The following is a 12553-nucleotide window of genomic DNA, read 5'->3' as shown; positions in this document are numbered from 1 at the left end:
CCAGGATGGAAAGATCAGAGCTTTCCAGAGCCACAGGTCTCCAGGTGACAAGTCACTGAACCAACAGCCCCAGAAGTCACCCATTTCCAGAATTTTTCTGTGTAAGGAAAATTAATTCCTATCTATTTAAAAATTTGAATTTTCTATAACTCTATAACTTGCCATAAAAGCATTATTTTAGATATCGTTATTTATAGTAATCAAATTTGAATTTGAATTATTTATTTTTATATTGCTTACTGGTAATGGATTCACTCAATGGGCCTTGAGGAAATACCATTTATCTATCTTCTATCTATCTGTCTACCTCAGAAATTTTCAAGAAATTTACTAGGAAATTTTTATTTGTTTAACTTACCATGTTAAAAATTTACTAAGAAATTTTTATTTATTTAACTTGCCATGCTTAAGGCTGCAACTATACTGTCTGCAGCTATATTGCCTACACTGCCTGTCCTTCATACTTTAGCCCAATCCTTAGTTTTTTTCAGAGAAGTGTATCCTGATTTCTTGAAAACAGTAAATCCCTCTTTGGCATTTGCCAAGTTTGCTCTTCTACATGGTCTCATACAATTTTCAAACTTAATTTTTAGCTCTAGGATAACAGAGAACATGTCTGTTTTTGCTCACATTTGTGTGCTCAATTGTAGCTCGAGACTTAAGAAACAAATATCAGACATATAACACATATTCACTGAATCCCTAATATGAGCCTAGCACTGGCATATCAAAGAGTAATAAAAGGCTTTCCTCTATCTCTTTCATGCATTCTTTTCTTGCGTTGTGATGATCCATCATAATATATTCAAGACTCACATATTTCCCTGGAATCTTCCTCTCCAGGTCACTCCGGAGAATAAGGCTATCAACATTATTTTTTGCCCAGTGCCCACCACTCAGCCAAATGTTTCAGACAAAGACATTTTTTTTCTTTCTTTGATGTTAATTCATTTATGATTATACTGGATGACTTGTGCTTATAAGCAAAAAGAACAAGAACAACAGTAACACTAATTCAGTACTTAGTAGGTTTCAGGCATTTCTATAAACATTTTAAATGTATAACTCATTTCATCACCAAAAACCACTATGATATAGGTTGCTATTATTATCCCTAGGTTTCAATAAGAAGGCTGAGGTTGCAGGTTAAATATATCACCCTAGGTCACATAGCTTGTAGTGCTGAATTTGGGTTTAAACTTAACCTTTACACTAGTGACTCTCAAAGTGAGATCTCAAACTAGCAGTATCAGCATCACCTGAGAATATGTTAGTAATGCAAATTACCGGACCTCTTCCTAGACCTACTGAATCAGAAACCTGTGGGTGGAAGCCCTGCAATCTGTCTTTGAACAAATTGTCTAACTTACTCTGTTTTGCACACTACAGTTTGAGAACTACTGCATTACACCATGCTGCCTTACAAAGAGTGATCTAAACTAGAAAACTTCTATAAAGATTAATTCAAAGAACTAAGTACCTCCCTAAACTACTCCAGTGAAATGAAAGTTGGAATTACTCTTAGGTGGGAACTGGCTTCCATCCAACTTCTTTTAATCACAAGAGATGAACGGGTGAATTTTTATTGCGATACCTGTGAGGATAATTTTTATGTTTGTGTTAGAGATTGTAGGATATTAAAACAACTTTATGGGGAATGTTTAGCTACAAAATTACAAAATACAAATTTGAAAATAGAAAAGAAATAGAAGACTACCTCCTGCTGTAAATCTGGACCTGTTTTCCCTGTCATTACCTGGGTGGAATAAGGAAATGCAAAGTAATTGCATTATTAAATTAAGCAAAGCATAATGAGGTAACTTAGCTGTGCCACAAATATATAATGCATTCATTAATTCAATGTACATGGGATTTGAATTTTTTGCTTATTTGTATTATTTGTGCCATGCATAACCACTTCTTTTAGCTCAGATAATCAAGTCTTGAATGCATGTACATATACAGTTGGGAGCAATTGGTGTAATTAATGTATGTGTAACAACTTTAGCTGGCTAATGTCTGAAGGGAAAAGAAAAAAAAAGTAAATTTATGAAGTAGGTTTTAGATTAGCATCATACTCAAGATGACTTTTTTTTTTCAGCAAAAAATTTAGCCTTAATAATGGCCTTTAGTTAATAAAGGTGTAGTTGGATTTCACTTGTGAAATCCTAAGCATTTGCTTCACCCTAAGGAGTCCAGTTTGGCAAATACATTTAACACAAACCATTAGCTGCACAAAGCAGAATATTTCAGTTAAATGAAACCCTGATAATATAAAGTAAACTAGAAATATAATCCCAAAAATGAATTTATCAATTTTCTTTTTCTCCCTCTGTGAAAACATTGAATTAATTTTCTTTCATCATTTTCCCCTGTTTTTATGTTCTGCCTCATTCCAGAAAGTTTTGAGGCTATTTATAGAAGTAAGTGCTTAATAATAGTAATAATGATAATAATAATAAGAAAACAAAACAAAATTAAGGAGAAAGGAAAATGAAGACTGGTTTAAAAATTGATAGCTTTGCACTTGTTCTAAGTAAACTTAAATGTTACAGTAAAATTCAAATTCAAGAAACACATTTGGAGCCTCGAATCATTGCAAGGTATGGCTCCTCCTCTTGTCCTGCAGAACCTTCCAGTTCTACATGCAGGGGAAGTCGTTGTGGGAATAAACACTTAAAAATCTGAGTTTCTCCTTAGTTCTTTCCAAGTGTCTGTGAGTATGATCAAGGGTTAACTGATCAACCAAAGTGCACAGCTGTTCATATGTTATAAAGGGAGATATTAGAAGCTATCCTCAGGAAAACAGAGTTCTTTTTCTTGACTATCAGCTTTTATTTTATTTACCACACTCTTCCTTTTTAAATCTGCCAAAGCATGTGTTAATATTGTGTTAATATTTAGGTTAATCTAAAATCTTGTAACCCAGTGTTTTTACCAGCACATGTTAATCTTTCTTTCTCTGTATGAAACCAACAAATTTATCTGACTATCAATCACCCTTAATAGGATCCTGGGGAAAACAATCACAGAGTAGAAGATAGGAGAACAACAATTAACATGCAGCATTAAATCAGAACAGTATGGAACAGAACATTCAGTCATTCTACAGGATTTAATTTGCTCAGAGAAACAGCCTTTAAACCTGAGTCACAGTCACAGCTTGGTTTTCTCTCAATTAAACCCATGCTTGTCTGAAGGAATGAAGGCTTGGAGAACAAGATCAGGGCACATGCTAATGAAATTCCCTGCAGAACAAGGGCATTAGGCAGAAAGCATTGTGAAGGAAGAATCACATAATCTGTATTTAAAATTCCTTATTAAGCAAGCATTTAAGACTTCATTGTGCATTAGGTATGCCACACAAAACCAGCCATAAAAATCAGGGACTATTACAGCTTGTGATCTGAGTGCAGATCATAGTAAGATTACTGTAAAATATATTTTTTGATTAAAACATGGAAATTCTATAAGATTTCAGGTTTGCGGTCAGTGTGGCTTGATCTATCAATTCTCAGCTTAGGGTTGTGCAAGCTTATGTTTATAAGTGACATTATTTTAAAGGACCAACCAAATGTTAGTCTGTGGTATAATGTACAGCCTCATAAGTCCAGAGTATTTAAAACAAGTTTATCTCTCTAGCCACTGAGCAAGGAAAAAAAAAGCTACTTACTAAAGCTTCTCAAGAACTGTAATTACACCTTTGCACCTGCTGAGTCCTGGATTACCTTCTGATACATGACTTTTTAAAATAGAAATAGAATTTCAGTTCCTGCCAAATTAATGTAAAATAATGTTCTGTTACTACTCTTTTATTTTGAGCATCACTGCTTTGGGTAAAATATTTATTATTGTTAATGACACATTTTTATGAATAAATGCTTTATTTAATATATTGAGCATGTACTATGTTAAGTGTTGGTTTATATATTAGGGATGTCAAAATAATACAGCAAACTGTGTCTGCTGTTAAAACTCTTGTAGTCTTGTAGAGGAGATCCATGAACATACCTACTGTGGCAAATGCTGACACAGAAGGATGTGGAAGAGTCCACAGGAACACAGAGAGCATTAAGAGGGAGTAGGAACCCTTCCAACGTTCCTAGAGGAGTAGAGAAGGACCAGCAGGAAAGCCTAAAAGAAAGAAGAGGCATTTAGGAGCGGCAGAAGGAAGTGGAGAAGCAGAACTGGCAGAGAGAGCCTTTTAGGCAACGAGAATAGCTTGTGCAAGGCAGACTTTGTGATTCACCATGGTACTTTCAGGGAACTCTCAGTTTTGGATTATGACGTGTGAAATGTTTGTGTACATGTGGTGTGTCCATCAGAGCGGGTGGGCTATATGGCAGAAATAGAGCTAGAAGCTCATAGTTAGTGGTTAAATGATTAAAATGACAAGAAACAAAGAACTCATAGGCTTCTTTAATCCACAGCTGAAGAATTTAGGCTTATTCTTTGGGTGACAGGATGCCACTGAAAATGTTTAAGCAGGGGAATGATCGTACGGCATTTTAGAAACAGGGTGAGTGAATGAAAGGAACAGGTAAGTTTGAGGATTCTTTCAACAATTTTCTTGCTCAAGTGAAAACATTGCTGAGATTTTTAGAGTTAATAGAGTCAGTTAAAAAATGTAAAGTCACTTTTTTAGGGCAGAATATTCAATCATCAAATCAATATGTTAAAAACTTTTGTCCTTTATACTGTCATTTATTTATTTTGTGTTATACACTGAAAGTTTCTGTCCCTTCAAAATTCATATGCTGCAACCTAATCCCCAATGCTATGGTATTTGAAGGTAGGGTGTTTGAGAGATAATTAGGTCATGAGGGCAGAGCCTGTATAAAAGAGACTCCAGAGATGTCCTTCATTTCTCCTGCTATGTGACAAGACAGTAGAAAGATGGCCCTCACCAGGCATTGCCCCTGTCAGGGCCTTGATCTTGAGCTCCCCAGCCTCCAGAATGTGAGAAATACATTTCTGTTGTTTATAAGAGACCCAGCCTATGGCATTTTGTTATAGCAGCCTGAACAGACCAAGCTATTTGAGAATTAAAACTCAGTTTTATTTCCCTGCTAGACTATAAGAAATATGCGGGTTGGGTCCATGTACTCTTGGGAATCAGTATAGTACCTATTTATTGAAATAATAAATATTTATTGAGATGATTGGAACTGATTTAAATTTTGGTCCCCATATTTTCATTGAAAGGTATTGTTAGGTCACCTTCAAGAAAAACAGAATTAAATGGTATGTATTTTTATCCCATATAGTTATTACACAATTCATACTGAGAATAACTGGGAGGTTCTCTTTCTGGCTATCTTTAAAAAAAATTTAGCAACAAACCACTAGAGATAAAACATCATTCACTTCCTTGGAAGTGGGACCCATTGATCTCTTCAGTTCACTTTGAGGTTCTTCAAAGAATAAACTGTTCACAGTCCTCATGCTGAGAAACAAAGTGTCACTGATTTATGTGCTGAGCAGTGTTCCATAAGGCAGTGGGACATTTTAGGGCAGCAAGCCAGGAGTGAGGCAGCCAAGGAAAACTTGGAAACACAAATTAGAGGCATATAAGAAATATGCTGATTATGGGAAGCTACCAGAAGTTGGTGGTCAGACAACCAGGGAACAGTGCATTAAAAGTCAAAATTAGGCATTTACTCTTTTTTTCTCTCTCCCTAAAGGCCACTCTCACTATGAGCACTTGACTGATGAGCTATAATTTTTCCTCATTGTGTTTGCTTAAGTTCTTCTTCATGTAAAATTACTATCATCAGATATATTTGAGATAAGTCTCTTCCAATCAACTTCTTTCATTTCTAATCAGGAGGCTGTGAAGTATAATCTAGAAACATCTACAGTGTACCAAATACTGTCCCCATTTAAAAAGACATGTAGCATCCTTGCTTCCAAGAGCCTGTATTTTCTCTTAAGAAAATAAATAAGATCAGCCATCTAGAGTATTAAATAAAATGCATGACAGAGGATTGTACAGTGTGTTATCAGAGGACAGTAGCACAACTGCATTTTAGTGGGGGTAGCAGGTGGGCAAGAGTAAGTGTGAGCAGAGGTTAGCCAGGAAGAGGGGAAAAAATGTGCTTCATCCAGGATAATAGAATCACAATTTGAAAAAGCAGCAGAAAGAAGCATTAAGCCCTTCTACTAGTCCTTTTGTTTTCAATATCTCAGCAGGTTTTATTTCACCTCTTCTGGGTTACTGATTTTCAAACCATTTGTTTTTGACCTCTTTGTATTTGATGGTGTCATTTGCATCTGTTGTTCTACTTCTGCCTCTCTGTTTGTTGGATGCTCCTCATTTCCACTTTCCTCCCCTTACTTATAGGGTTAACCAAGGAATCTGCTTTTAGTGTTCTTGTATTCTTGCCCACCTGTGTCTCTGTGGGTTGTCTCATCTGCTTTCATGATTTCAGGTGACATAAAATGTTGGTTCCCACATTTATACAGTTAGGTCTGAGCATTTCTAAGCTCAGTGTATCAACTGCCTCCTGGATATATCCAACAAGGTGTTCTACATGCTTTTCACATGTAACAGAAATTTTATCATATCACCTTCCTCCAAAATACAGTCTGTTCAGCTTCCTATAGTCTTAGTTTGCATTGACAACATCATTTAAATAACCTTATAATCTAGAAATCTCTATACCCTTTTTAATCCTCTCTTTGTCTCACTTCCACCATATCATTCACTAAAATCTTTTTCAGGTAATCCAGCTTCCTTTTTTCATTACTAATCTTAAGTTGCCCTGTGTCACCTCAGTGTCACTGACATCATTTTTGCCTTAATGCAGAAATGAAGCCACCAAATACATATCCCAGAATTCTCTTCCCTGCATGAATCTAATTTAGAGTTTGCCAAGAAGAAGTACAAATACAAGATTTGGAAGGCTTAAGAGTAAGCAGAGTTATTATTCTTCCAGCACAGCTGCAGTCAAACATGTGAATGGCATGCCTGTGAGAATTCTCCCCACCTCCATCTAATGCCAGTGGCTTCTTTATTTTTTGATTCCAGGTTTTCCATTGGCTGCATAAGCCTGTGTTTCCTATATTAAATGTGTCACACTTGATACATGGAAAGTGGCTTTTGTTTTTTAGCTGATAGCTAACTGACTCATCTGGTATGCCTTTTCTCTTACAAGTCTCTCTCTCTAAAAATTACCCCCTATTCAAGTCGTACCCACTATTCACTCTTCTCCTTCCTGCTTTTCCAACTTATTTGATTTCCTTCCCTTCTGTCCTCATTCCTTTCTTCATCTCCTCTTTCTTTCTGCATTTGTCTCTCTTTCTGTCACTCTATCCTCTCTGCCTCTGAATTTTTTGTGGTGTTTTTGTTTTGTTTTGTTTTCTGGTGTCTATGACTGTGTACCAAACCACCTCAAAGTCAGCAATACAAAACAATGTCTATTTATTATACTCACGGATTTTGTGAGTCAGGAATGTGGACAGGGCATAAATGTTTCTTACCATAATTACTGGAGCCTCATATGGGAAGATTCAAATGTCTGAGCATCCTGGAGACTTCCTTAATCAAATGCCTGCTCTCAGTTGGGACACTGTCCATGTGTCCTGACAAATGGCTGTAGGGTTGTGAGAGGGAGCATCCTAACAATGGAAGTTAAGAGGCTGGGTTTTCGAAGAGAAAACTTTTATGGCTTAACCTCAGCATGTACGTGGAATCACTTCTGCTGTATCCTATTGGTTAAAGCAGGCATGAGTCTGTATGGATTCAAGGTGTGGGGATAATGACCCCATTTCTTGATGAAAATAAGTCAAAGAGCTCTAGGATTATGTTTTAAAAGTGCTTCATAAATACCAATTCCCAGTAAGATACTATGTTTAAAAAATATGAATAATAGACTCTCTTTCCTCAAGGTCTTTTTTTTTTTTTTTTTTTTTTTTGGCTACCATGAAACAACAGCACCTTCATTAACATTTTAAACAGGTTTAATTATTACCAAAACTGGAAATTTCTTTACTTAAATGGGGTGAATGGCTGCAGGGCAGACTAATGTATCATTGGATATTGCAAATATAAGGTTGAAGAATTGATGGCTGTGTCTCAAATGGCAGGGTCAGGTGCAGCGTTGACTCTTTCTGCATGTCATCATCAGAAAACTATGGCCGATTCCAGCTGCTTGTCTTCAGAAGTAAATCTCTGTTAGTCAGAGGCTGTGCCTTCTTTATCCTGGGTCTTGATCTTTACATTCATAATGGTAAAACTGGGCTTCGTTTTCAGAGTAATTGTCTTGATGGTCTGGATTATTAAGTGGCTAAGTGCACTAATCTGTTACAATAATCTTTTCTCTTTTCTGTAGTTGTATATTTTTGTGAATTTTCTCATAGCATGCACCTCATTGTCTATTGCACTGTTATTTATTATATATAGCATTTTTCTTACTAGCTGTTTCAGGGAACTTGAGGGAATTTATATATTTGAGGGTAACATACACAGTGTTTTGTACCTACTATGATTTTCACAAACATTAATTGAATTGAATTTCCTCTATGTATAATTAAAATTTTAAATTTTGTTTCATGAGAATGGCTCCACATCAAATGGGTTATAGAATGTTAATCGTTATTGAAATTCACATTTAAAGTTAGTGAGTCTCTTACAAGTTCTACAGTGTATTGCAAATCCATTTCTTTAACAAGATATATTGAGCCCTTTTACCACACTGTGCTAGCCACCACAGGGATTAAACTGTGAGGCTGGCAGAGGTGGATCCTACCTTTCCAGAGCATATGATATTGAGGGAAGTATAAATAAGAGACTTGCAAGTGCTTTATAATGTTAAATTTGTCAAGTTCTGGGTGCAGTAGGAACAAAGATGAGGTGGCCACTAATCTGAACACAGAAAAGAGGATGGCTTCTAAGAGTAGATGATATCAAAGATGAAGCATGTGGGATAAGTAGGAGTCATCTCTGTGAAGCGCAGATTCAGATAGGACAAAGTGTTCCTGGCAGAAGAATAACACGATCAGTGATCTGGAGCTGGGAGAGCTCATGAAACTATTTGGTTCACTAAGGAAATGGGAAAAAGGCATTTTGTAGCAATAAATAATGTTTAACAGGAAGCAGGGTAAACTTGTAATATAAAAGTTTGATTTTGTGTTAAGGGAAATGGAGAATAAGAGAATTCATAGATTTTTAGCAGTTAACTTATGAATGAAATTATTTTAGAAATATAGAACAGGTAATGAGAGACAACTTGTAGGGAGATCTGTTGAAAGGTCAAAAAGTGATCGTGCCCTTACTTTTATAAGCAACAGTGAAGATACAGAAAGATGGATTCGTTTGAAAAATATTTGAATATAGAATCAATAGAACTTGGAGACTGAATCTGTAAAGAAAGAGGGTGAAGAAAATAATCAAGGATGACCCCAGCAAGTTTATGGTTGAACAACTATTATATGACCAATGAATATTAGAGAAAGAATAGTCTTAAGGGGAAAAAGAGAGGCTCAGCTTTGCACATTGTGGTCAATAGAATACTGGTACCCCAAAGATGTGCATATGCAAGTAAATTAAGGACCTTGATTTGAGAGAAATTACCTTGGACAATTCAGCTTGGCCCTACATAATCATAAGAAAGTGGCGTTAGGAAAATGAAAGTCTGAAAAGTGTATATAGCAACAGAAGCAGAGGTTGTAGTGATATGAGGAAAAAACTGAAAGCTGGAATAGTCCAGAAAATGGATTTTCTCCTACAGCCCCAGAAAAATTAGCCTGGCTAACACATTGTTTTTAGGACTTCTGACCTCTGGAATGGTAAGATCATAAATACTTTTGTGTTTTTTCAAGCTCCTATATTTGTGTCTGTTATAACAGCAACAAAAGGTAACACACGCATAAGGTTTTCTTAAAATATATATTTATTCATTATTGTACATGTTTATGGGATACAATTTGATGTTTTGATACATATCTATGCTATATAATGATGCAATCAGGATAGTTGGTATTCATCATCTTATGCAATTATCTTGTCTTTGTGGTGAGAACATTCAAAATTCTCTCTTCCAGCTATTTTGTAATATACAAGATTTTACCGTTAACCAAGTCACCTACTGTGCAAAAGAACTCTACTGTGCAGTAGAACATCAAAATTTATTCCTCCTGTTTTATTGTGACTTTATACACATTGATCAACCTTTCCTATTTTCTCTTTTTCCATTTCCCAGCATTTTTCCTATACTATCTTCTGGTAGTTTTATAGCTTTAGGTTATTACATTTATGTCTTCAATCCACTTTGAGTTTATTTTTGCATATGGCAAGAGGCAGAGGACTAGCCTCATTTTTCTGCATACGTATATCCAACTTCCCATCACCATTTTTGGAAATAATTCCTTACCAAATGTGTGTTCTTGGCACCTTTGCCAAAATTCAGCTGGTGGTAGGCCTGTGAATCGGTTTCTGGGTTCTCTATTCTGTTCCATTGGTCTATGTATGTGTCTGCTCTTATGCCGGTAATATGCTATCTTGGTTTCCATGGCTTTATATTGTATTTTGAGGTTAGGTAGTGTGATGCTTTCAGCTTCGTTTTTTTTACTGATGATTGCTTTGCCTATTTGGGATCTTTTCTTGTTTCATAAAAATTTTAGGACTTTTTTCCTATTTTTCTAAAGAGTGTAATTGGTATGTTGACACGGGTTATATTAAATCTGTAGATCACTTTGGGTCATATCACCATTTAGCAGTATTAATTCTTTGTGAATATGTGATATCGTTGCTACTTGTGTCCTCTTCAATTTCTTTCAATAAGTTTATAATTTTCAGAGTAGATCTTTTTACCCCCTTAATTAAGTTTATTTCTAGATATTTTATTTTTTACAGCTATTGTAAATGGAAATGTTTCTGGAATGGCTTTTTTCAGAGTTCACTATTAATGTAAATGCTATTGATTATTATGTTAGTTCTGTGTCCTGCAGCTTCACTAAGTCTGCTTCCTAGTTCTAACAGGATTTTTTTTTTTTTTTTTGTGGAGTCTTTTGGATTTTATGCATATAAAATTATGTTATCCGCAAGCAGGGATAATTTCACCTTTTCCTTTCCAGTCTGGATTTCTTTTGTTTCTCTTGATGAAGTGCTTTGGCTACGATTTCTAATACTGTATTAAATACAAGAGATAAAAATGGACTTTCTTGTCTTGTTCTTGATCTCAGAGTAAAAGTGTTAAGCTTTCCCTGTTTGGGTATTAGCCGTGGGTTTGTCAAGTCTAACCTTTATTGTGTTGAGTTATATATATCTTCTGCACTTAATTTGTTTAGAATTTTTATTATGAAGGGATGTTAAATTTTGTGAATTGCTTTTTCTGCATCTATTTAAATGATCATATGATTTTGACTTTCTGTAACTGTTATATATCAAATGTATTGACTTGTGCATGTTAAATCAAACCTGGGATGAATCCCATTTGAATCATAGTGAATAATCTTTTTAATATGATTTTGAATTTGCTTAGCTAACATCTTTGTGAGAATTTTTGCAGTTACATTCAATTAGGGATACTGGGCTGTGATTTCTTTTTTTGTTGGGTCCTTGTCCAGTTTTGAAATCAGAGTAACGTTGGCTTTGTAAAAATGTGTTTGGAAGCGTTCTACCTTCCTACATTTTTTGAAATGGTATGATAAAAATTAGTTTTGTTGATCTTTTGAATTATTTTTTAAACTCTATTTTGTTTAATTTTGCTTTAAGTCTTATTATTTCCTTCCTTACACCAATTCAGGTTTAGTTTATTTTTGTTTTTCTAGTTCCTTCAAGTACAGAGTGAGATCATTTATTAGGAAACCTTTTTTTTGATGTAAATTTTTATTGATATATATTTATCTCTAACAATAGCTTTTACTGGATTTGGCATAATGTGTTTCCATTTTTGTTTTCCGAAGAATATTTTAAATTTTTCTTTTAATTTCTTCATTAATTCATTTGTTGTTCAGGGGCATGTGGTTTAATTTTTATGTACATGTAAAATTGTCAGAGTTTGTCTTCTTAGTTTCTAGCTTTATGCCATTGTAACCAGAGAAAAAGTACTTGATATGATTTATATCTTTTAAAATATATTAAACTTGTTTTGTAGTCTAATGTGTGATCTATCTTGGAAAATGTTTCATGTGCAGTTGAGAAAAATGTGTATTCTGCAGCTGTTGGATGATATATTCTGTAAATGTCTGTTAGGTCTATTTGTCTCTGATATACTTTAATTCTACTTTTGTTGTTGTTATTGCTGTTGATGATGATTTTTGTCTAGATGATGTGTTTTTTGTCGAAAGTAAGGTTTTAAAGTCTGCTACTATTATTGTTTTGCAGCATATCTCTCCCTTTATGTCTGATTATTTATTTATTTATTTATTTTTGTGACAGAGTCTCACTCTGTCACTCGGGCTGGAGTGCAGTGGTGTGGCCTTGGCTCACTGCAACCTCCACCTCCTGGGTTCAAATGATTATCACGCATCAGCCTTCTAAGTAAGTGGAATTACAGGTGTACACCAGTACACCCAACTAATTTTTATATTTTTAGTAGAGAGTGGATTT

Source organism: Sapajus apella, unplaced genomic scaffold, assembly GCF_009761245.1.
Source record: "Sapajus apella isolate SASKATOON/1434 unplaced genomic scaffold, GSC_monkey_1.0 scaffold131, whole genome shotgun sequence".
Taxonomy (NCBI): domain Eukaryota; kingdom Metazoa; phylum Chordata; class Mammalia; order Primates; family Cebidae; genus Sapajus; species Sapajus apella.
The sequence above is the reverse complement of the archived record's forward strand: the minus strand, read 5'-3'. Positions refer to the sequence as shown.